The sequence below is a fragment of the Bombus affinis genome, chromosome 5 (genome assembly GCF_024516045.1).
Source record: "Bombus affinis isolate iyBomAffi1 chromosome 5, iyBomAffi1.2, whole genome shotgun sequence".
NCBI classification, from domain to species: Eukaryota; Metazoa; Arthropoda; class Insecta; order Hymenoptera; family Apidae; genus Bombus; species Bombus affinis.
Genome location: NC_066348.1, coordinates 11542275 through 11566696, shown reverse-complemented (window position 1 = coordinate 11566696; position 24422 = coordinate 11542275). Strand labels below are relative to the sequence as shown.

The 24422-nt window shown below is 42.4% G+C and overlaps 1 protein-coding gene across 5 annotated transcripts in view; it reads left to right on the top strand.

Moving 5' to 3' along the window:
* LOC126916822 (protein split ends) overlaps positions 1-24422 on the top strand; it is a 119112-nt gene that overhangs the window by 37450 nt on the left and 57240 nt on the right. The gene's annotated exons all lie outside the window — the stretch shown is intronic.

Genomic DNA, 24422 nt, shown 5'->3' with positions numbered 1-24422 from the left:
TCGCGTATAATCAGAGCTCGCTGATTTCGTCCTACTACTAGCTATCGTTTCTTCGTGTTTACATAATAAGAACTCACGTACAGATAAGTGGATTCAATCGGTGAGTTCGATAAAAGTTCGGTTAATCTGGGGCATTAACTAGAATTTCGTTTCGATAAACAGAGTTCGGATAACATTGCCGCGATAATAACAAACGTTTGTTAGTACCTTCGAATAGAATAGTGGCAAAGTCGTCCGTGTTTAGACGAGTATACTTTTTCCCAAAAACATACTTTTTCGTCGCACGTAGAGCACCGTATGATCGGTAATATATGAAGTGGTATGTCGTGATAGGTGTAGAAGGAATGCTCAGATGTTTCAACAAAAAACGTTTATTAACTTAGTAACAAAACAACTAGCAACAAACACAATTAACAACAATTAACAATTAGCACGCTTGGTAACGATCAGCGCTTAACGCAGGTTATAGGAAGTAGAGCGCTCGTTTCACGTAATCCTTCGCACTTCGCAGCTCGGGGCAGACTGAATCTCTTTGATTCAAAAGCCACGCTGATTCATTTCTTTGTTAGCCATCGATATCGCGCGCGTTTGTTTGAAGTCCGCGACGACTGCCACGTGTGCGGTCTCCCGAAAATTCGGCGAAGGAGCCGTAGGGATATCGACGACACCTAAGGCTCGTCGGCATAGCGCTTTTAAGATAAAGCGCCTTGTGCCGCGAAACCGTTGGAAATTTCCGAGGTCGAGTGTCGCCACATATATAATAATAAAATAGTAATTTAATATAATAATAAATTAAATAATAATAAATTAGTTCGTACTTGCGTCAATTTTGCCAAGTTCTACGGCAAACGACCTGTCAACGCTTTATCTCGCAACGTTCGGGTGATGGCTATGGATAATCGGTTTGACCGATGCTAAAGCATGTTTATTTTTTTTTTTTATTTGTTAGAATATTTACAATCAATTCTCGTTGAGATATTTCAATAACTTCATTTGGCGTGATACAATGACATGGTTTATAATAGTTTATATCGTTGGTTCTAGTAGGATCTAAGGATTTCATCTAAAGGGTATTTTCTTTCTAGTCTGCGGATCTGGTCCGTCGTGTCAAGTAGTTGGGTGATTAATGGGTTGTGGTGGTTGTTGACTCTTGCGTTATATCTGCCTCTGGACTTGTATATTTCATCTTTGACTTCGTGGGTATCTTGAGGTCGCGGTGGATTGTTTCGTTGGTAACATATCAGGGTGCGTTTATTAGGGATCTTAGCGTTTTCGATTGGAAGCGTCGGAGTATTTCAATGTTGGAATTACTCGCTGTTCCCTATAGTTGAATTCCGTAGGTCCAGACAGGTTTTATTACGGTCTTATAGAGCGTAATTTTGTTCTGCGCGGAGGCATGCTTTGAAACGTTATATTTCCTTCGATTGCAATATGTATATTTTCTTTTAATATATGTACATATGTAGAACACGTCGATCTAATATCCTTAAAAAAAAAAAAAAGATAAAAAAGAGGAAATGAAATTGCTCTTATCGATTTAACGGACTTCCATAATTTCTCGATCTTTACACGTTTTCTTTTCCACGATAATTTTTTAGCCTTTGCATTTACGAGCAAACGTATCGCAAAAGTATCTCTACACGTAACGTGTTCTTATGAGTTTGGCGAATCGTCGATGATTCATAGCGTGCGACGCCTTGTTAGAAACTGTCTTTTTTGCCGTGCAAAGATATCTTTACAACATCGAGATGTGGTTAATTATCATTCGTAATGCAGGTACTTAGCCGTGAGTCATCAAACGACCAGAAGGTGTTTCGCGTTGCATCAGCTATGCAAACAAATTTTGAATCGGGCTGACGATTCGCGTCTCGTGCTGTAAGTTATTACCCGTTCGATATGTCGTGTCAGTGGTAACGATCGGTCATACGCGTGCACGGCAAAAGACAGGAAACACATGTGTGTCGAATAGTGAGGGGAAAAATGAAATGAAAATCCTATCGATCGTATTACACGTACGTTATTTTCGCGAAAGATCAATTTCGAAGATATTTCATAAATTTCCGCCATTACGCATAATATAGCGAAGTGAAAAACGAGTGCAATATCCAGGAAAAATAAGTTACTTTTATTATCAATTTACGTCTCTACGTGTTTTTATATCTAAAAGCCGATTGTTTAAGTAAATTCGTGATTAGGGGAATAAAATCTGAAGTTTGTTTCATCCATCGATGAAATCCATTTAAAATTTTAAATTTTCTCTAAACGTATAGAAATCTATTCGTATCTTTCAAAATCCATTCTCGATGCGCGTAACACACAGTGGCGGACAAAGATATAAATTTTACCGACTTTCGTTCCGAAAGTTTTTCATCTTATTCGTAACATTCGTCTATTCAATGGTATACATTATATTTGCTCGTTGTTCCTGCTAAATGAAAGTTTACTTTATAAAATTATAGCGTCTTCGCGTACTTCCTATTTCATAAACTTTCTGTTGCCCGCCACTGTCTGCAGTGCGTAGCAGCTTTTGAATAGATTTCGTGGCTACAACGTGTACACTCGCTTTTGACTTTCACTGTATATCGATCGACGAACAACAACGGCGGAAACTCACTGTACGTAATGCGACTGGAATTATAATTTCACCGCGAAGAAAATCCGGCCATTTGTCACAAGAATAACAAAAGACAGTCGGTCCTGCGAGCATATGAAATTCAACCTCGCAACGATATCTAGCAATTTATTGGCCAGGCCGTCGGTGATTTTCCAAGCAGCAACGTATCCGCATAAATAGCTACGAATTCAACCGGACGAGGCTCGTCCGTTTCGCTAGACTATATAAGTTTTATCGTTCGAATCGTCGAGCAGAGTTTTCATCGAAGACAGCCAGCGCGCGTTCCTTGGACGAGTGGCTGGCGGTACGTCCGCATTACGGCTAATTTTTGCTCGCTCGACGCCACGACGGAGCACGGGAATGGCGCGCTAGGAAAATTGCTGCGATGCCTCCACGATAAAAGTAACGAACGTGCCGTGGTTCGCGGTACCTGGTACCCGGTCGATCGGTCGCGTTGCTGTGACTCATTTCTCTCGTGGTCATACGCCGGTCGCGACTCTCCCACACGACCCGCATTCAAAATCTCGTTCACGATTTTAAAGTATGTCCTTTCGCAGCTCCTAAGCCGAGCTTAGGCCGTTTTCACACTGGCGGAAGTACGCTCGTATCGCGAGTCGCGTAGCGGCGAAAATGTCGCCATATATTTTTATCGTTTTAATGTTTCAACGTCGCCTTCGTACGAAAACTTATCGTTTCCAAGATGAGCTAAATGGCTATCGCGAGAATCGTCACGGGTGCGTTTCTGTCGGTGTGCACGTATGTTCGAAATCCCCGACGCGCGTGTACGCCCGCGTGGATGGGGTTTTAGGGCTCGCCGCTGCTTCGGGAGGCTGGAAGGCTATGCAAGTGCACTTTTTCGGATTAAGCACGAAAGAGAGAAAATATTTTACGATCGATCGTCAGTTTTCTACGTCGACATTTCGCGAGAAGCGAAAGCTGATAGAGCAATATAGTAAGAAAATGCGATATCTCGAGGCGATAGGCGAGTGAAACAGCGTTTGGAAAATACAAGCACGCAGGAGCTTTAGCTGAAAATTACGTTTTTCGAGCAAAATATAATATCCTTTGATCGCAAACTTTTATTTTGCCAATCGTATATTGGCATTGTAGAATCGGTGAAAATTTCAATAAATCGATCCGTGTAAATGCTGTGATTTATTTAGAAAAGAAGAGATAAAAAGGTTTTTGCGATAAATTACACCACGCGTTAAGCCGTTTCCGATAAATTAATTCATCGTATCACGATCCTGAAACAACCGTTCGTATAAAACGCGTTACGTTCTTCGATACATTCCGTCGGATTAGCCTGAGATTTTCTGACAACGACGTTACGATACCATCGACCGATCCCACCAACTTAATCAAACGAACAAATATTTCTGCGATCGAAGAATCTCTCGAGAATACGACACAGGTCTTAAGGTTAACTCTTGCCAATTCTTGTTTGTTTCCGAATTAACGAAAAGTGTTCCCTGAACGTATTTACAGAAATATCCTTTCCAAGATACCCGTAAACGATAAATATACTTGCTATTTCAGTCTGTATATTTACGCTCTATGCTACGTACCGTATTACGCGCAGTTAATGAAAAATTAATCAGTAATCGGCGAATAACGACGCTGCCTTGAAAATTGATCACATCGGCGGGGATATCTGACTTAACGTGTTTCTTCGTTTCCGACGTAAAAACTTGGCAATTAAGCTGAATATTTGTAATATTTATATTATTCCTCTGTTAAAGTCGAAAGGTAATTAATATCGATAATTACATAATCGTACAATTACGTAACGCGGAAAGTAAAACGAACGATGGAAAAACAAGCGGTATTCATTGACGAATAACAAACTGCGATATGAATGGAATAAAAGGGATCGATTCGCGTTAAATTTTTTCACCATGATTACGTAATTTCTCTGATACGTATCAACGCAAATGAGCCGTGCCTCGGCCGCGTATCTCTGTCGGATAACAATAACGATTCGTTTTTATTTTTTTTGCTGGCTCCGTGGATAAGCAGTTTGCCTGTTGGCCGAGCCACGTTTCCTGACTAGATACCGTGTAGTCGCTGTTAGACGAGTTACATAAAGAGCAGGAAAGTCGCCTTCGAAACAGAAACAAATATCAATTTTCTTGGTTGGCGTGCGATCGGCGATTAACGTATTCATAAAAATACATCGCAGATGACGATAACACCGCAGCGATAAACTGTTTCTTGTCGTTACGATTTCTTTGGTAATATTTTATCGGTGTTGCCGTTTGCACAAACGAGCAATTACGACGAATCACGTTCTTAAAAACGCCACGAATTTACATACAATGGTTAACGAAAGTGTTCGGACGATTACCACGACAAGTTTCTACGAATATATTAGAGGAGACGCGCGTTGTGACAAATTTTTCGAAATTTCGCTAGCGCTGTAACGAATTTGAAATTAATCCGAAAATGCACATAGTAGAGTACATTTAGTAAAAAGTTAGTATATAACGCGAATAGTAGGGACAGCGCCTTTAAACTGTAGCGGCACTCGACAGCAAAACTACGACCGGACGACGGCAGAGCAGTGGTTAGCGCCTTTGGTTACGAACGTTCCAGACCGATTTTTTCTCCGCGATTCTTAACTGAGAAGAAAGCAGCAGTACCTCACAGCGACCTATACACCAGCAGCAGCACTATCACGATCTAACTATACCACTTCAAAACGCATAATTAGAAAATGTAAATAAAGTAAAATTAAAAATGACCTCGATACATGCGCTCGGCTTATCGATATAGTAATTACTTGACCGTTCAAATATTTCGACGACCTTTGCCAGGCGTGTGCCTCCAATAAACACGTTGTAACTTCTGTATGCATTTCCAGACCCGTTTCAAATTTCACCGATATAATCGCGATAAGTTTCGTCTCGTTGGAGCGCCGACGAGACTCAGATATATGTTTTCTATAATACGTTACAGCCACTCTACACGCTATCAACGTAACCCAAGAACCTCGTAAATAGCCGTAGAAAGAAGCAAGTGAAATTTTTTGCCTCGGTCGTCTCTCTCTTCCATACGAAACAATAACATTACGTCTCTGTCTCTATCGTAAGGCTGGACGACTCGCGAAATTCTAAACCTTAACTCTCAAATATTCTCTTTACCGTGCATATCGAATTCGCCTTGTTCTTGTAACTCGTCGAATTCTCCGTTCTGTATTCTCGGGAGTCATCGTGTTCTTTCTGTCGAACGTCGATTTACAATTAGATCAAGGCAATGCGAACTTTTGGACGAGAAGTAAAAAAAGTTAGAAAAGAACAGGATCGCGGCAGAACGACGTTCTTCATCGAACGATGTCGAATCTACTTTCGATTTTTCCTCCCATTCTCTCTGCGTGTTTACTCGACCCGAAACGTTTCTCATTCACGGATGCAACATTGGCAAATATCAAATTTATCGACGCCTTCTCTGTCTATGAACGAGATATCCGACTCGTCTACCATTTCGTATTGCCGTGTCGCGGTCCAGATACGTTTCGTCGTAAATATCGAAAAATAAACGCGCGATATTTTCGTTCCGCAAAGGTACGTTCTCGCCGATGGACGCGAACGGTTTGTTTCTCGCTTGTTTGTGTACTGTTTGCAAACGCTCATTAAAATACGATGGTATCGCGTATCGAATATTTTTGTCGTGTCGAAAGTGGACGTTTATTTATTATATATATATACATTTAATTATTCTCGCATTTGCTTAAAGCGCAGCACAAAATATAGTAGAATTCCGTTGAATGGAACAAAACGTTAATTGCATCCGTTTAATCGAACCTTTGCTGCTTGAATTCGCTCGTCCAAACGGCAAGCTCTTGTCTACGCGAACGAAAAGTATTAAATTCTTGGACATTCGCGATAAAAATTCGCGATTCCTGTCTTGAGATTCTTTCTAGCGTTAGTTGCGCCGTTGAACGAGAAACGTTGGAAAACGAACAAAATACGATACTCTAATCGTGTAAACGTTCCCCGACAAATTCGGCTAAGCGAAATTCTACCGTGGTCGAAAACATCCTTCGCGTATACTTTTGTAATATCCACGAGCCATAGATTTCATACAGGATACTTGCAAACATCCGAAACGAGCGTCGTCATTCGCCAACGCGATCAGCCAACCCTTCACCGATGAGCATTACGCGCGTTCCAGGCATCGTTGTCGTATTCGCGAGTCCCCGATTCTCGACCAGCGAGGAAAATACTTTGCCGCGGTAAAGAAAGGCGCGAGCTGCGCGATTATACCGTCGTTGCCAGATCTTTGTCTGCTTAACCTACTCGCGTACTACTTCGCGGCATTTCCAGAAAATGCTTCCCCTCGTAATTTCGCCGGTACGCTAATTCCTCGAACTCGTGCTTGTTAGGAGCTCGAGAAAGGAAGAGTGCCGTGCCGCTGTCTTCGTCGTCGTCGTCGTCGTCGCCGTCGTCGTCGTCGTTGCTGGTGCTGGGTGCTGCTGTTGGCACACGGGGAGTGGTAATAAAGGGGTGAAGAGAGATCGGGGTGAGAGACGGCGGAGAGATTACAAAGAAAGGGGAAAAGGGGGCAGACGAAGTGGGGGTGAAAGACAGAGAGAGAGAGGGTGGGGGAGAGGTTGGAGACGGATCAAAGCGAAGTAGGGGAGTAGGAGCAGCTTTGCCGGTGGAAGAGCAGGAAAGCGAGATAACGGGCGAGTGGGGAGTACGAGGAAGGAGTTAGGGGGATGTTGATAGGGACGAGGGATGAAGGAAGCAGGAGAGAAAAGGGACTGGAGGGTAAAGGGAATGCCGCGTGCGCCAAGCACCCAGCCTGGCTGGCTCGTCACTCTTCTTCGAATTCTCGGGTTGGGTTGGGTCCGACCCTCGTCGAGGGTTGGTGTCGGAGTTGGACGATAGCGGGTAGTAGCGCGGCGGTGGTGGTGGGTGGTCGGGGTCGCGAATCTCTTTTCCAGACCGTTCTCCTCTCCACCCTCTACATCCGTCGAAATAGAACGCGGATATCGCGTTCAATTTCCAGTTTAAGAATTAACGGGACAAAACTACATAGTCCCGGCTCGTTTTCTGGGACGCTAAATTCGGAATGAAGGCGGCCGGATGCGCGACGCCGACGACGCACGTCTGCTTCTCTCCGTTCCATCCGGGGAAAACCTAACCAGAACCGAAAACGGCCCGATATTTTATGCATGTGACACGGGAATTTCCAGACGATACGCGTCGACGGTGGGCTTTTCTGCGCGCGTTTCGAAACCCCGTTCGATAGACCGGCGACTCGTTGTTATTCCTCTAGTGCAACGCGCACGCGATATCATCTGCAGCTCGCTGTTACCGTCGCGAGCACGTTGAAAAATGCGGCAATCGTCGCTCGCGATTTACTCGCGGCGCTCCACGAATTCTCGTTTCCGGTCGCTGCGCATGCCCGGTAAGATCGTGCAGTTTGGCAAAAATCTTTTATCGAAAGCCACCACGACGATCGTGTTACGTAAGAAACAAAGGTGGACGGAAGCGCGAGACTGTTTTTTCACTGGCGAGAATCGTCCGCCTCGATCGGTCGATAAGTCGAGCTGCGCAACCCCGGAACGTAGAAACGTCTTTGGGCTTTGAAACGGTAACGAAAGAGTTAAATTTCGTGGATATCGAGCCCGTGCCCCAGTCTTGTTCCCTACAGCGACAGTTGGATCGATATATGGCGACGTTGCCGAGCGTGAACCCTGGAGCGCTCGCACGCGCTTCGTTCCTTCCCCGGTAAACTTTTGTCCAGGACACCGCCGGCTGGTTCGCTGCCCCGCCTGCTAATATCCGGTCAATACTTATTCGACGCCAATTATGCACAGCAGTTTCCAAGCCCTTTATATCCCAGAAACGTTTGCCGGTTGACCTTGTATTTATTTACGTATCGAAATATATCGCGGGCAGCCTCCTCTTCTACTATACTCCCCTTCTCTCTCTTTCTCTCTCTCTCTCTCTCCCTCTCTCTCTGTCTCTCTCTCTCTCTTACTCGTTACTCCGGCAGACCGGGATTCCGGTTTTGTATGCACGCTGTTGGAGGAGCGCTCGAAGTCAAGTACCGGTACTCGAGATTGCGTGAATTTTCCACCGCCAGGTTGATGAAACAAAAATAGACGGTGCGCGCTTGATTTTTCCAGCGGCAGCTTGCTCCACGCTATACGGTAATCCAGCGGAGCTGAGAGCTCTCTTCCATCTCCGCGTTATTACGATTATACCGTGTTCTCCCGTATGTTCGTCTCGGAAGATCCTCCTTCCGCCGTACGTATTCTTCAATCGGAACAATTTCTATGGTCGACTCGTAGTCGCTTGGAAACGCGGGCTTATAACGTTGATCGCGCGAGTTTTGTTCGCGAACGTACACGTACAGCGATTATGGAAACTATTGCCACACGCCGTTGTATTTATCACAGCATTTATTTAACAATAATTAGAACCAAGTATACCACATCTCGTATCTTTTAATAGCATTTTCCTACCTTTACGAAAATTTGATTTCCTGTGAACGAGACGAAAGCGATAAATGGACGGCGTTTTTACGCGTTTTTCGAGAAATTCGAGATTGCCGTCGTAAAATATCCAAAATATATAGTACGCTATATCTAAGTTCTGTTTCTTTCGTCATCCTCGTGAAGATACGAATTTGCATACATATATGCGCAGACGAAAAAAAAGAGAGGAAAAAAGAAGAAAAAAGAAAAAGTAAAAAAAAGAACGCCTCGTTGAAAAGCTCGTGATAACGTACAACTACTTCTTGCGACAACTGTATGCGTACGGATATACGATAGGAGGTATAGTACTCGCTCGCGAGCATTCGCGCGAGGGGAGCAATTTGCCTAAAGTTAGGCGGCGGTAATAAGGACAATTTATAAGTACGATGAACAGCGTCGACCAAGAAAATGACCACCGGCAGCATGCATCTTTTATTTATCCACGTTGTCGCACAGGTGCCACCACCGGCATTTGCCCGTGAAGTTCGCAAGGGCAGATATGGCCGCGATAAATAAATAGCCAGGAATATCGTGAATGCAGCCGGTTAGACGCGTGTACGCGAGACCATATACGTCTATATGTACGACCCAGTTTCACCGAGGAAACTATGTGGAAAACATTTTCCATCGGCGAGTCCGCGTTTTGCCGCAGGACTGTACTCTGCGTAGGCGCATTATGGCCGTACGTATTACCAGTCGGAGCTGCCTTTGGAGGTGGCGGAGGTGGGAAGATGTGTATGCGCAGAAACTATAGACGTGGCGTCGTTCGATTCCATTATAGTTCTGTCCTGCTGACTGTCGTAACGCGGCGCGACACACACTCGTCTCTGCGACGATCGGTGCCGCTCTGTAGACGTTCGTATTTCGATGCCTCCGTCTTTTTCCAAGGAAACGTGGAAGGACGACGCGCGGAAACAACCCAAATACGAGCTTCTCGAATATCGAAGCTCGACCGAGGCCTTTTACGCGGAACCTCATCAGCGTACAACGATCCGAAATCGAGACGATGTAGATGAAACGTTTCGAGTTTCGAACAAATTCAGCTTGCTACAAATTGGGTATACCGTGTTTCTGCTTCTTGTTCTACGATGTTCGATCGTGGCTGATTAAATAGCGTGTAGCGTAATTGATATCGTTTAAAATATCGCTCGGTTTTTGCGGGTCGATATTATTCGGGAAATTCGCTTTCGCTAATGATTCGCATCGAAGTCAAGGCGTTCTATATTTTCAACGATCTCATCGTCGTTGTTTAAATTATCGTCGGAATGCAAAGAATCTATTGGGAGTTTTACCTTCGTCGTGGGTTGGCCGTTCGACCGCGATATTTATCCGCAGAAGTATCCGTAACGTTAGAACGTCTGCCACGAGTAGGTTCCTTTAGATTTATTATTTCAAGATCGGGGAATTCATCTTGCGCAACCAAGTGGTTTGGAAGTTGCCTGTGAAATAACCACGAGATTAAAAAGTCGGTATGGCTCGATAGTTTTATTAATTTTACAACGCGAGAGTCGTTCCACGAGATCCTTTTGCACGGTAAAGGTAACGACATTGCGGGACTCGCGTCGTGTTTGGCCAATTTTTTTTTTTTTTTAAGTAACGATTATCCGAAATTACGAGCACCTAAGAAGAAAAGAACGTTTTGATATGTAGTAAAGCAGACCGGATTTTTATTCGTATTTTTATAGACACGATTAAAGCAACAGAACCCTGTTTTGCATATTTTATATATTTTTGTAGATTATACGGCATTTCTTACGATATCGCGCGATTTTTCATTTTTCCGAAGTGCATAATAATTCGCAGATCTGATAGCAAGAAGAACGCGCTTTAATTTGTTCTATCGATGCCAAACGATACTTAAAGTGCGCCGTGACAATTAGAGAGAGCGAACGTAGAACGAGATAAGGACGATGAGCGCGTAATTCGCTAATAAACGCCACTCGTCCCTGTACATCGATCCCATGCATTGTTCCTTCCTTTTAATCTCTCTCGCAGTTTCTTGTACACTTAGATTCGAATTGGCCGTATCGTTTCAACGTATGTACATACTTCATCGTGGTAGAAACGCCGCTGGTAATACTATCGTCGACCGATCGTTAATCTAAAAAGTTTTGCACCTTGCTATTAATTTTGTAAGAAAAGTGACGTATTCCGCACGAGCAGCAACGATATTATCGTTAATTTATCACACGCCTGGGACAAAAGTCACGTGAAAAATGTTCCCGACGAACAACGACTCGCAGGGACAGATAGCCACGTATTTGGATTCCGCTTCGTTTTAAACGTAGAAATTTTTAAACACGAAAATTCCACCCTTTGTTCGAAGGGGAATTTTATTTGTTTAATGAAAAGAGAGCGAGAAATTAGGTCGAATGAAACGTTCGCGTAAACGCAAAATTATCGTCCCGTATAATTATCGTAAATTGGTAAATTTAATATTCGACGAAAGCTACGTATCAACTTTCGACTATACGATGCAAGCTTACTATCGCGATATTACTACGTACGTAAACGTTTTGATCGTATTTAAAAGATGAAATTTCTTATCAGCCAATTGTTTTCATTTCGTTCCTGGAATATCGAACGATATTGTACGATATAAAATCGTTTCGCGCGTGAAACTGAACAAACGCGACCGCGAGTTTCATCGGAACGTTGGTTTCCGAGCTTGGATCGATTATTCGTGGAAAGATATATCGACGCAAGAAGTATCAGTGGTTCGTTGCTTCACCTCGATACATCGAGGAAACTTTTCTTCGCCTTTGCCGGTTCGCTAGAGGTACTCTCGTATTTTTTTCTTTCCACTTTTCTTCTCCTTCTCCATTCTCCATTGGAATCCCATCGATGGCCACCATTCCGTTTACAGACTCCACTTTTCCACTAACGTTGCGTTAAACTCTCGTTTCTACGTACTTTCTTTCCACCGGCGGAATACACGACGAATTTCAACGCGATCAATATGCCATAAACTAGAAGTAATTTCGATGTACGTTCTTACGTGGAAAATTATTTCTTCGCGTCGATTTAAGAGCCTGGTATAATAAACTGCGAGTAACTTAAATATACGTCCTTATTTATTTAATTATACATAGTAGGTATAGACGTTATAAAAGGGTTTGTCGTAGAATTAAAATAGAAATTGTTTGAAATTCTGCTGATTCTTCAAATTAATACATTAAATTAATATTTCGAAACTGATCGAAATTCTCGTCATCGAGAGAGAGAGGTCAGCCTGCACATCTAAAACGTTCATTCATCCGGATTAATTTCGACCTTACTATGCTGGTAACAACGGAGTTTCGAGAAAGCGATTCAACGTTGGCCAGCGTTTCGAAATTTAAAGCATCGAGGATGAGTCATCGGAACAGAAAAAATGCGATTTCTTGGCGGTTTAACATTCACCTGTTGCTAATACGTATTTTCTGCTGCACTTATCGAAATACGAGGATGCCATTGTTTTCTTTCTTTCTTTTTTGTTTTTCTTTTTCCGTTTTTGCGTCGTAAGCATGACACTGCTCGAATCGAACTTTTCCCTCTCTTTCTAACTTTACTTCGCTTCTCGCGTTCAATTTAATTATTAGCACCGAGGAGAAAAAGAAATACTTTTTTGCTTTCGGCGCGTATCTTCGTCGATATAAAAAAGAAAATTTCCATCTCGTTTATCTTTTTTTTTTTTTTTTCCTTTCGGCTGACACATTATAATTGATGTAGAGTATCGAAAAGAACGTTTAATTACGAACGAATATGCCATGCCGCGCGTTTCTCCGTCGATACTATTCTACTATCGTCAGGATCGTTTTTTAGCGGTTATCGAAATGGAAGAGAACGAAATCACGAGATTTATTTAGTACCTGTCTAATCGCAGCTGCTAAAGTTACCGCATATCTATTTATTATAAATACGAGTAGTCCCTGTCGATTTGTATTTTCTATAAGCGTCAGATGAATAGCGTGAAATATGAAATACAAATTGTAACGGGGAATTCTAAAATTAAGCGATCGCACTCCAAGTATTACGATAGGTCATTTATTACGATCCAATAACGCTGGCCAAAGATTAATCGTTTCGTTCGTTCTTTTTTTTTTTTTTTTCATTCTTTTTATACACGTAATCCATGGGAAATGGAATTTTATGATTTTTCTCTCTTGAATTCATTTTTGGATATAACGTGGCAGCACCGACGTAGCTTTCTTTCGCCCAGGATAGGACGATTTGTACGTCGTTTCACGGTGTCGGACAGCATTCTTGTCGTGCAAACGAACAATCCTTCGACGACAGGAGACGCATCGCGACGCACCGATTGGTGTACCTCTGGTTTTGGGAGAATATTTATTAAATTTATTCGGAATACTCGACTATTCGTGATCTATCCGATCGTTACACGTTTTGAGAGAATATTTATTAAATTTATTCGGAATACTTGACTATTCGTGATTTATTCGATCGTTACACGTGTCAGTTGCTCCTTGTTCGTCCCACGCAGTTCATAGGATTTCCTAAACGTACTCTACCTACGTATTCTATTTTTAAAAAGACGTTCGATCAGATTATTGTTTCCACAAGTACGAACAATATCGTTTTATTAAACCGCAACTTCGATGCTCGAGATTCGTCTTGCAAAATTATTGCCATCTTAACTCGAGCTTCCGTTAATTTCGCGCTTACGTTCACGTCCCAGTTGCCTATAACGTGCTCGAGATCTTACACAAACATATTTCAACGAAACATCGAATATACATGCGTATGGTAATTTCTATTGCTGTGTAGTTGTATCGAGTTGCGGTGGCGGCATTCGACAGCGATCATTGTCGGACGACGGCAGCGCAGTGGTTAGCACCTTAGGTTACCGGGACCCGGGTTTCGAATCCCGGCGACCGGAGTCCGATTTTTCTTTCCACGACATCTAAATTAGAAGAAAAACAGCAGTACCCCAGCAGCGACATCTACACCAACGGCAGAACCTATCTCGGCCTCTACACCGGCAGTAGCACTATCACCAGCGACTATCGTCTCCACAGTGGAATCGGTGTATTCCGATGGAACAATGACGATGGTTTATTCGCGTAAACGCAAACTTTGTAACACGAAGTACGAGCGCGCTGACAAACGAGCAGTTGGTTTCGATGTTACGCGTAACATCCTGGTCCCCACGGCCGCGTATCAGCGGCGCGCTATTCCAAAATAGTAAGTGGTAATTGCAGTTGATTACGTATGAAAAAGGGAAGTCGTTAGGGTACGTATAGAGTCACGGGGAACAATACGTTTAAATTAAAACGGACGAAACGCCGAGATAAAACGATTCTGTTATTTTCGAATCGCGTGGTTAAGGCAAACCAGTTTCGTTTAATCGAATTTCCCAGGAATTACAAAGCGGTCGATCGATTTTGCTATTTTCCATCGAACATTGCCGATACGCGTTATAGTCGGAACAAACCAAGTGTACGGCGCTTATTTAATGGCCAACGCGTACGTAAGTTGGTTCGTTTCGAAAGGATCGAAAGGATATCGATCGTACGCGTTCGGCTGCTCTCCGAGGCTGACGTTAAAAGATTAGGATTAATAGGGTACAGGTAAACTCGCGCCTCTGTTCGTTGCAAACTCCGGCCCAGCTAAACGCTTTTCCATGGTCTTTCTTCTTAAATAACTTTCGTAGATACGTTACGAGAAGAATTTGATAGATTTACAGATCCGGCTATTATTCTATATAGCGAATAAATTGGCCATTCAAGGCCGGTTCTTTCGGTGTTATGACATCATCGCTCGAAACCTCTCTTTTCGATTTTCATTGCCGCTAAGATTTTTAGCGGATACAACGACCGTTCGCGTGCTTATGGATACGAGAGGATAAAAAAGGAAGCTTATTTTTGGTCAACCAAGATTCGAGGTTCGAACGGAGAGGCCGTGCTGGTCGATATATAATTTTTAATTGGTCGCTCTTTTTTTCTTTGCAGGCAGTCTTCGTTGTATTAGAAATTGACAGATCCGAACGAATTTAACGACGCGATTAATTCTTTGGAAATTTCTGCGATGGTATTTTATCGCTATAAATAAATCGGTCTCCGATAAATTGTACTTTATTTCGTATTTTACGTGGTAAAGCGCGCGCGATACGAACGAATTGACAAATTTGCGATAAAACAACGGAGAAGCGGAAACGCGTAACTTAACGCGCTACGTAAGTTTCATCGTTGAAATAATATAATTTCCGTATTCGTAATTTTTCCCTTGCGCAACGCGAAAAAAGGAACGTTGTATCACACGCTCCTATACTTTTGAGCGGCGGTGTACCGGTGTTGTTGCACCGGCAACGAGAACAAGTAGAAGAAGAATCGTTAAGTCGATGGCTGCGTGTCGTTTCGTATGCGCGCGCGCGCGCTGGATTTCTACCTTTTGAGAGGCGCGACTCGTAGGTGGTGACCGAGGACACGGAGGAGGAGACAGTGTTCACGATTACATAACGTAAAAGATAGCAAGCAAGCGGTAGAAAAAAAAGGGGCAACGATTTCTTCTTCTTCCTCTTCTTCTTTTCCTGCTGCTGCTGCTACTCCTCCTCCTCCTCCTCCTCCTCTTCTGTTTCTTCGGCTCGAATGCTCGTTGACATCAGAGGCGTTAGAACGATCTTTGAAGGAAAAGGTAAAGGCCCATCCTAAACGATCTCTTTTACACGCGACACAGCCAAGTTGCAGACTGACGCCAGCAAACCTATCCAGGAATCGATATTTGCGAGAATTTTTTCCATTCTGTCTTCCGTTCGTCCTACCGTCGCATTCCACTTTTAGTTCGTCCAGCCGCGTTAATAAAATTTCTTCCATTCTATAAATATCGAACGTTTCGAATTTTATCAGTTATCGAAGCGCCTCGCGTTGCAAGAATCGTAATTCGTTACACATTGGAAAATCATCAGCGATAAGCAAGAGAGATAAGATGCGTTAACACGCTGACGCGAACGAAACGAAGAATTTCTACATCGAGACGTCTTGTTACGTAAAACTAACGACTCCGTCCGTGTTTGACACTTTAATTATGCTTATCGTCTATCCCTGCATTAACGACCGATCCAAGGATATCATCGTCGGTTCTAGCAATCCTTGGACAGTCGGATCGTTAAAGATCCGTAAAATTAAGTAATAGACGCGAGAACGTGGATAATTTTGTTCTGTAGCACGAAAGAACGTTGGTTTACTCTTTTAAATCGATTTCACGATTTTCTAATTAAAATTAATGAAATTATCAGGTTGAAAATTGTAGCGAACGGTACGCGTTCGTTTAATAAAAGCGACGGTGATCGTCGAACGTAATAGAGAATCGTTCGTGGGAATGGGTTTGATATCGAGAGGAACGATACGAGTTGCACAACGAGGCAGAATCATTTTTTGATAAGAGATCATCTCTTTGTTGCGGCGTAGCAATTTTGCCCCCTTTTGTGGCTTCTATCGCGGCGGTGTGCGCGTGTTCAGATTATCTTTGATAAGTCACCATACATCGTCCGTCGTTAGTCTCCATAAAGATCCGGCCTATTATACGTTGCGAAGTGGTATTGAATCTATTTTAAGGACTAATTTAACGAGAATAATGCGAGATACGCGATCTCTCTCTCTCTCTCTCTCTCGTAACGCTTCGATTCTGATCGATCGCGAACGATCTCCGCGACCGCCGATACTTTCGTTCGATAATAGCGACGGAATAATTTCACGATTTTCAAAAGCGACTTTTTAGAGAAACCGTAATTGATTAACAACTCTCAATAACGTTACACCATCGATCCTATATTTTCTAAAATTTACACAGACGTAAGTGTAACTCGAAAGTCGTAAGTTACGTATTCGATGCTTCGTTTCGTTCGCTGGTACTCGGACGTAACGTCGTGTTTCGTCGATTTACGGTTAAAGTTGGAACCAAACGATCTTTCAACGGCGACAATCGATTCCCAGAATTTCGATCGAACGATTTCCCAAGTAAAAACGCTACGCTACACGCAACTGATCGTAACTCTCCGCTCGTAAACGGACTGCTTCTAGAAGATCGATATTTACCTTAACACTAGGAAGCAATTTGTAATACCGACATCATCGTGTCGTCGCGTTTTGAAATAAATCACGTTCCTTCGTTATTTATCGATAGCCAACCGATAAGGAAGGTAATAGTTAAGCGTGTAATTATCGCTGTATAAAAGAATCGCTCGACGACTCGCGTATTACTGGAAACGTATTAATCGAACGCACGTTGAACGTATCGCGGTTAATTCTCGTTTGAGAGCACGCCTGAGAGTTTGCCTGCGATCACGATAAACGCGTGCAACTTGTAACTAGACGCAGAAATCCAAGATGTAATACTAGCCTCGGCGTCTTATGCTTTATCCAGCTACAGTTTCGTTACCTTCTAGCGACTACTACCTACTACCAATTACAAGTAAAAACAGGACGAAGCAGCGACTGACCGGATGCCGGATATAAGACGGAGTATTTGTTATCTAAAAGCGACGCGTTTCCAGTAACATACGTTCGATCGATATCGTGATTGGTCGAGCGAAACATTTCATGTAACACCTTGTCGTTTTTAGGAAATCGGATCGGAATCATCGATTACATGGTTGATCGTTCTTCGATAAAGTAGCGCCCTACGTTGCTCAACTTCTGGTTATCCGACGCTTTTCGATAAACGTTACGGTATCTTGCAGAAAAAATATCGAGAAGTTTTCGTCTCGAATAGAGCAATCGAAGGTAAGTGAACTAATTTACTCGTTTACGGTCGGACGTTAAAAAAATTCCTCCCCGAACCGTAAATATTTCATGCTTCGTGAAATCGACGATGCGAGCAGAAAAATACGCCAACCGTAAAGCGTCGAAGCAAACGACGAATCTGCGGACGAAAGTTCCCGAAAAAATTCCATCTGTACGAAGCGTTCGCGACCCTTGGCTCGCGCACATTCGATCGTCTTCTCGTAAGAGTATCGAGACTGGCGAACCGAGGACGAGAAATCCGAACTTGCCGATGTATTTCTCGAGAAACAGCGCCCTCCCTCTCGTTCGTGGAGCAGAACAAACCGTTCGTCGTTCGGTTTCCCGTGGTTCGGATTTTACGAGCTCTCGTAAACGCGTTCGATTTAATTCTCGCGCGTCACGTGTGCACTTTGTCGGTGCTCTGTCGAGAGCAGAGAGGAAGAATACAGGAAGCACAAAGAGAAACGAAGGGAGAAAAGGAAAAGGGGAGAATAGAAAAAGGGGGCGGAGAGGAAAAAATAGAACGTAAAAAGACAAAAGGAAGGGAGGAAGAAAGAGAGAGAGAGAGAGAGTGGCTGGGTCGAAACCAGTTCGTAAACCTAGAAGACGGTTAGTTTTGGTTGGGAGTCGCCGTGGGTGGCGGTCGACCAACAGGAACGAGAAAACCTGCACTGGCTTCTGTTTTAACGATGATCTATTTCGGTCGATGGCATTCGAACTCTCGCCTCGTGCTTCGTCAGTCAACAGGAAGCAATAGAATTTAATTTTCCACGGAGCACGTTTTCTCTTTCCAAAGGCATAGCGGCGATTCGATTAAAAATAAGTCACTCGTGAGCGGAGAATCGAACAGCGCCGTTCGTCGCTGCGCCCTCCGGTTCCTCCTTCTCCTTCTTTCCAAGGATGTTCTATTCCGATTCGATTCTTCGCCAAGATCCATCCTTTCCGTCAGGTTCCAAGATGCCGTGTTTCGAGACCATCCTCTTCCGCTATCCCGCGTTTCTGCCAAACGATTCTTTATCCTAAAAATCGAGAATCCACCATCTTCTTTTCATTTATTTGTTTGTTCGTTCGTTCGTGTCTTCGTTGGTAAGGAAGTTTTCTATCTAGGGACTATATCGTCGTTCTTCCTACGATAATCTGTAAACGTTTAGTTTGCCATTAGCAATCGGTACGAGTATCTTTTCGTCTTGCTAATTCTACGTTAAGACAGCAGAGCGGTTATATCCATTCGTAACGATGCAATCACGGCGATAACCGTAAGCTTATTTGCAGTTTATAGAATTTATAAGATTTAAAGATCGACATTTATAAAATTGCCAAATAATATATATTAAAAGCTAGAAATCTTTCTAAAATCGATCTAAAAATTGTACAAAATTATGTATAAGCATATATTTACGATTTCTACGATCCGAAGAAATCTTGAAACGGAGATTTTCAAAAGACTCTGTTCTCGCGATTCCATTCTTCAAAGCGAATCGAACCTCTCCGGTCGCGTTTCTTCTGCTTTACATCGACGGAGATGCGAAACTCTTTCTTTCCTCGTCGACCTGTTCAACGTCACGATGACTCACGAATAGTTTCGCTGAACACCAACTTTTTCACGAACGAAGGTCGCATTTCGATGAACGCGCTTCTTTCTTCGCGTCGCGATAAGATGCGTACGAGGAACGAAAGGACCATCGGCTGGAAAAATTTCCACGGCGAGCTCGTTTCTTCTATCGGCTTGGCAACTGAGTGATCGCCGATTTTCTCATTATGCGATTATTGATAATTACGTAAACAATACGATTCCGTGTTTTAGATCAACAACGCGTAAAAACTCTCCTGTTTTTGCGTCCAGGCTTTCAGGACATAAACTAAAACATCGCACATAAGCACAGCGCAACAGCGGCTTAAATTTAACTTACAACAATAAGCGTTAAAAAAAAAAAAAAAATGTAATAACGCATGGCTACGTCGTACCGTCGCGTATCGGTACTTTTGCCTGTACCACCCTACAATTAGAATTCAGCGTTTATTCTGGGAAAAAAAACCATGTAAAAACAAATATGTAAAAATCCTGGAATTAATAAACAAAGTTAAAAAAAAAAAAAAAACAACGCGTAAATGTATAGGTAGAAAATTCGGAAACAGACGTCGATTAATTAAACCTGGAAGATGCGAGAAAGTCTCCGCCGTGGAACTATCGCACTTTCATCGTACAAAAACGAAAGGCTCCTCTCCTCCACCGCGGAAACGTATTAGGTTGGCCGAAAAGTTTCTTTCGTTTCACAAGGAAACGATAGACGCACGACATTTTTCGTTTTATGTTCTTTCGATCCATTATTCTTTTTATCCTACAGTTTATATCGTATGGTCCATTTTGCATTACGCGCAGTACATTGATACGTGTAATAAAATATAATATAAAAATGTTTCTCATCTATTGTTTCCTTCTAGAACGAAAGAAACTTTCCAGACAACCTCTAATACAAAGAATTTCGTTTTCATTTCCGTTTATTTATCGCCGTTACAGTTTAGCCGAATATCCTGTCGTTTTACACGCCAGTATACGTTACGGAGGAAACTGTCGACCGTTCAGTGTTCGTCGATTAACCCCGACTGCTCGAAACGAATTCGATTTCGCTTAGTTTCGAACGGACGAAAAGTGAAATTTTACCGATTCGGCCGTGGATACGATTGCAAGGTATCGAGCCACGTCGCGCCGATCCCAACGTGTTATTAAAGCGAATTATGCGAATCGGTTTTATCCGAGAACATCCTTTCGTTCGGATACCCGCCAATGTAACGTTAAAATCGATTAAAAGAAACTTACGGTACAGAAACGAAGGAAGATTTTAAAGCGAGCGAACGATACAAAAGCAATTTCACCAAGCATCCCTCGTAACTAGAATGAGGTGGTGTTAGATGTAAGGTGCCCAAGAAATACTCCGGATGTTCAACGATATAACTTATTTAACGATCAACGGTCAACGATCGACGATCCTCTCTTTTCGACTAAGTTTGCTTCGCCGTTACGCTTGACTCTTCGCGCTTCGCTGTTCAGAAGCGAACGAATCTTCGAACAACGTTAGATTCACCTAACGCCAAACATACGATGATCATATTATCATTCACGTCATAGTACCACGCCAGAATAATTTACTTGTAATTCTCAATGAGAATTGATCGTAAACTACTTCCAAATATAAAAGAAAAAAATCTTTGGACAGATTCTTTGTCCCCCGATAATCCCCACTATGCACTCATACTGCTCATTTACTGTCGCATACAACGCACATCGACCTTATTTCAACGCTTGCCTTATATCAACGCTGGTCCCTGTCAAATCCAATGTGATTACAGTTTTGCATATTTAGCCGAATATATTCGGTCGAACGTATCTCCGCTGCTATTCGACATATGTCGACAATTCGATGCGCGTTATAACGCGTTCGTTAGTCGTCCGCGACCGTTGCCGCGTGCGCATTCTTCCGAATATTCGGCGGAAGGATCACAGGGACATCGATGGCGCATTAAGCACGTCGGCCTTACGCTTTGATGACATTGTGCTTGTGTCGCGAAACCGTCGGAAATTTCCGTCGTCGAGCGCCGCCGCAAGAATATTCCCAAGCACGCGTTTTACGAAGCTGCCCGTGTCTTCGAAGAATGTATCTCGGGCGAACGATCTCCTAATGAAACGTAGCAACGTGTCTCGCGTAGCTGCAAATGAAATCTACCGGCTAAAGTTTAGTACCAGCCAACGGTTCATAGACGTTTCATAATTAAGCGTATGAAATTTCAGTTACCCGACGCGGCACAACTCGCTTAAACTCGTTAATCGTCGTTAAACGTTGTACATGATTAATCAATTTCCCTCTTAACAGGAACAGATACACAGTCGAACGATACTTACTACTCGCTCTCGATTCGCTTTCCCTTATTAAACCAACGTATCGATTTAATTTTCGGGTCAAGATTTAAGTACAAGCCTGTGCACACGATCTATCTAGCCTTTTCGTTCCGGTTAGCTTTCACGATATTATACATTTTAATTTACCATTATTATACAACTCGGCAACGTTCTAATTAGCTGGCATTCTCATTTCGAATTCTGCGAGTCAAATTTCGTTCGAAAGTATCGCTCTCGTGATTCCTAGTATTTTACTTAAGAGACGCGTATTATAACGACACGGGATACACGTATCGATGTCGGAAATATCGGCAAAATATTAATAAACCGAGTTTCTAAACTCGCGTTTACGTCCGAAACTTTTCTTACGATTATAGTTTTCGAATATCTGGCTGTTTTTATTTCTTTTCGATTAAGTTTAATTTAGCGGAGGCGAGGTGTGCATCGAACCTACGATTCTACCACCACTATCTCCATTTATTTATTTTCTTTACTTTGCTTTACTTTATTTTTCAAAATCGCGTCCTTCTCCGGTTAGTAATATTTAAAGCAAATACGAATATCGAATTCTTGTACCGTGCGTACAACCGCTCGCTTATTCTTCCAAATAGAAAACCTACGATAATTGTGCCATTAACGTTAAAACTAGCGGCAATTAAAACGTAGCAATTTCTACTAAAAAATCAGTCAAAATAACTGGTCTTTAGAAGATACGTAATTGTAGAATATTTTTATATTTATGGATTTATTACTTTCTCGCGAAAGGAATTCCATGTTACGTGATACGTTTTTAATAGATATACAAATAAGAAAATAAGTAAACAAATAAATAACAAAGACAGATAAGTAAATGAGTAAAGAATAAAAATAAAAAGTTACACTCCCGAGGCCATAATTCTAGAAGAATTACAAGCAGCGTATCTATGTAATTTAATATCTGTTCACTTTCCTTTATGAATCTAAAAAATCTTACGATTAATAAAAGAAACAACTGGCAATAAAAGAAAGATAATTATAACCGTCCGGAATACGAATATCCTGCCTTGTAGCGAACGGATTTTTTTGGCGCGTCAAGTAAAATTTTAGTAACGAATTTACGCGTATCGCGAGATATAAAGAGATAAAAATCGCTGGTTTACACTGAACGCGAACACGAGCAAACGCTTTCGCTCTCGCTATACGTTGTTGCTCGTTTGGTCTAAACGCGATTTTAAATTTTACTAAAGCGACGGAAGAACGAGCATTCCGCTCGTTCATTTTGGTGGAAACGCGCCTTAAAGCGTCGTTGGTCTTTCAGCCACGGGCGATCTAATTCTTTTTTAAATCGCGTTCATTGCCAAAACGAAAGTATTAGAACGCGATATCAGCTTTACGTACGCGCAACATATGCAGCCATAACGTTTCGCCATTGTATCGAATGAATGTCCATTCGAATAATTATTTAATTATTTCGCTCGTTATTCGAACGTTCAACTGAAAGACGAAAGAAATGGTCTCTTATTTGGACGAGTCCCAGAGATATAATTTTATCTGCTGTTTACTATTTATCGATCGTGCGATAAATTAATTTTTACGAAAATATAACGTTTCAATCGCTGTAAATGACAATTTGTAATTTTCAATTATGTTCGTCGGCTACGAGGAACGCGCCAAAATCAAATATTCTTTGGCTCGACTCGTTCGAAAAGCAAGTGGGAACTGCGATCTGCCTGTCGAGAAATAATCGTATGAATTTCACGATTCTGAAAAATCCTTCCTTCTGCAAAATGAAACGTATAAGACGGAACTAAGAACTAGTTGTTTCTACACTGTGGTTCATCTGCCAATTAAATGCGAATAAAAAATAAAAACGAGAAGTAATAATACGCTGTAAGAACTCGGGAAAAACAGGCGTACAACTAACGCGGTAATACTACGCGTTATGTTCAGGGTCGTGTAACGAGATATTTTTAACTCTACTTAAAACGACAATCGGAATGATTCGGCAATATTTGGCTATATATCGCTGGATAACTATGACTGTATCTAAAATATGACAATTTAAATAGCCTTGGACGGTGTACTGCGATACTTAATTACGAATAACAATAATTTTTAACACAGTTTCCTCCATTACGCAATTATTGCTGTTAGATTAAAAAAGAGACGAACGTAGTTGTTGATTTTGTTGGGCATGTGCGAACAATAACCGACGTCCCATTATGGATTCAACGGTCGACCTTGCAAAGCCATGGCAGAGGCCCCCCACGTGTCGGAAACGGCGAGGAACAACGATCGTGTAGCTTCTCCTGGCGGACGTTGTTCCATTTCACGAGAGCGACAGCTGCCGCATGGAAACGATCGATCGTCCAGTTTTGTCGTTTCCCAAATGTCTTTTCTTTCGGACAAGCTGCAAACGAGTAGCCTCTCGAGAGCCAGGATCAACAACGCTCTTCTTCCAGCTTCTTCTTTCTTTTTGTTATTTTATCGTCCGTTGTCTGGTACGTGATTTACGCATAATTGTAATTTAAAAAAAAAAAGAAACGACCGACTTACCTCTATTTCGTTCATCGAGGTTCGATGATCGAACAAGGTGGCATAAATTGGAAGGTAAATTTGCAAATATAATAGTCGCGATAACGACGTTATCGCTGTTCTATTTTTCTATTTTCTATTTTCGAGTTGATCAACGTGGCTCAAGTTTCGACGCTTTACCAATTTTTC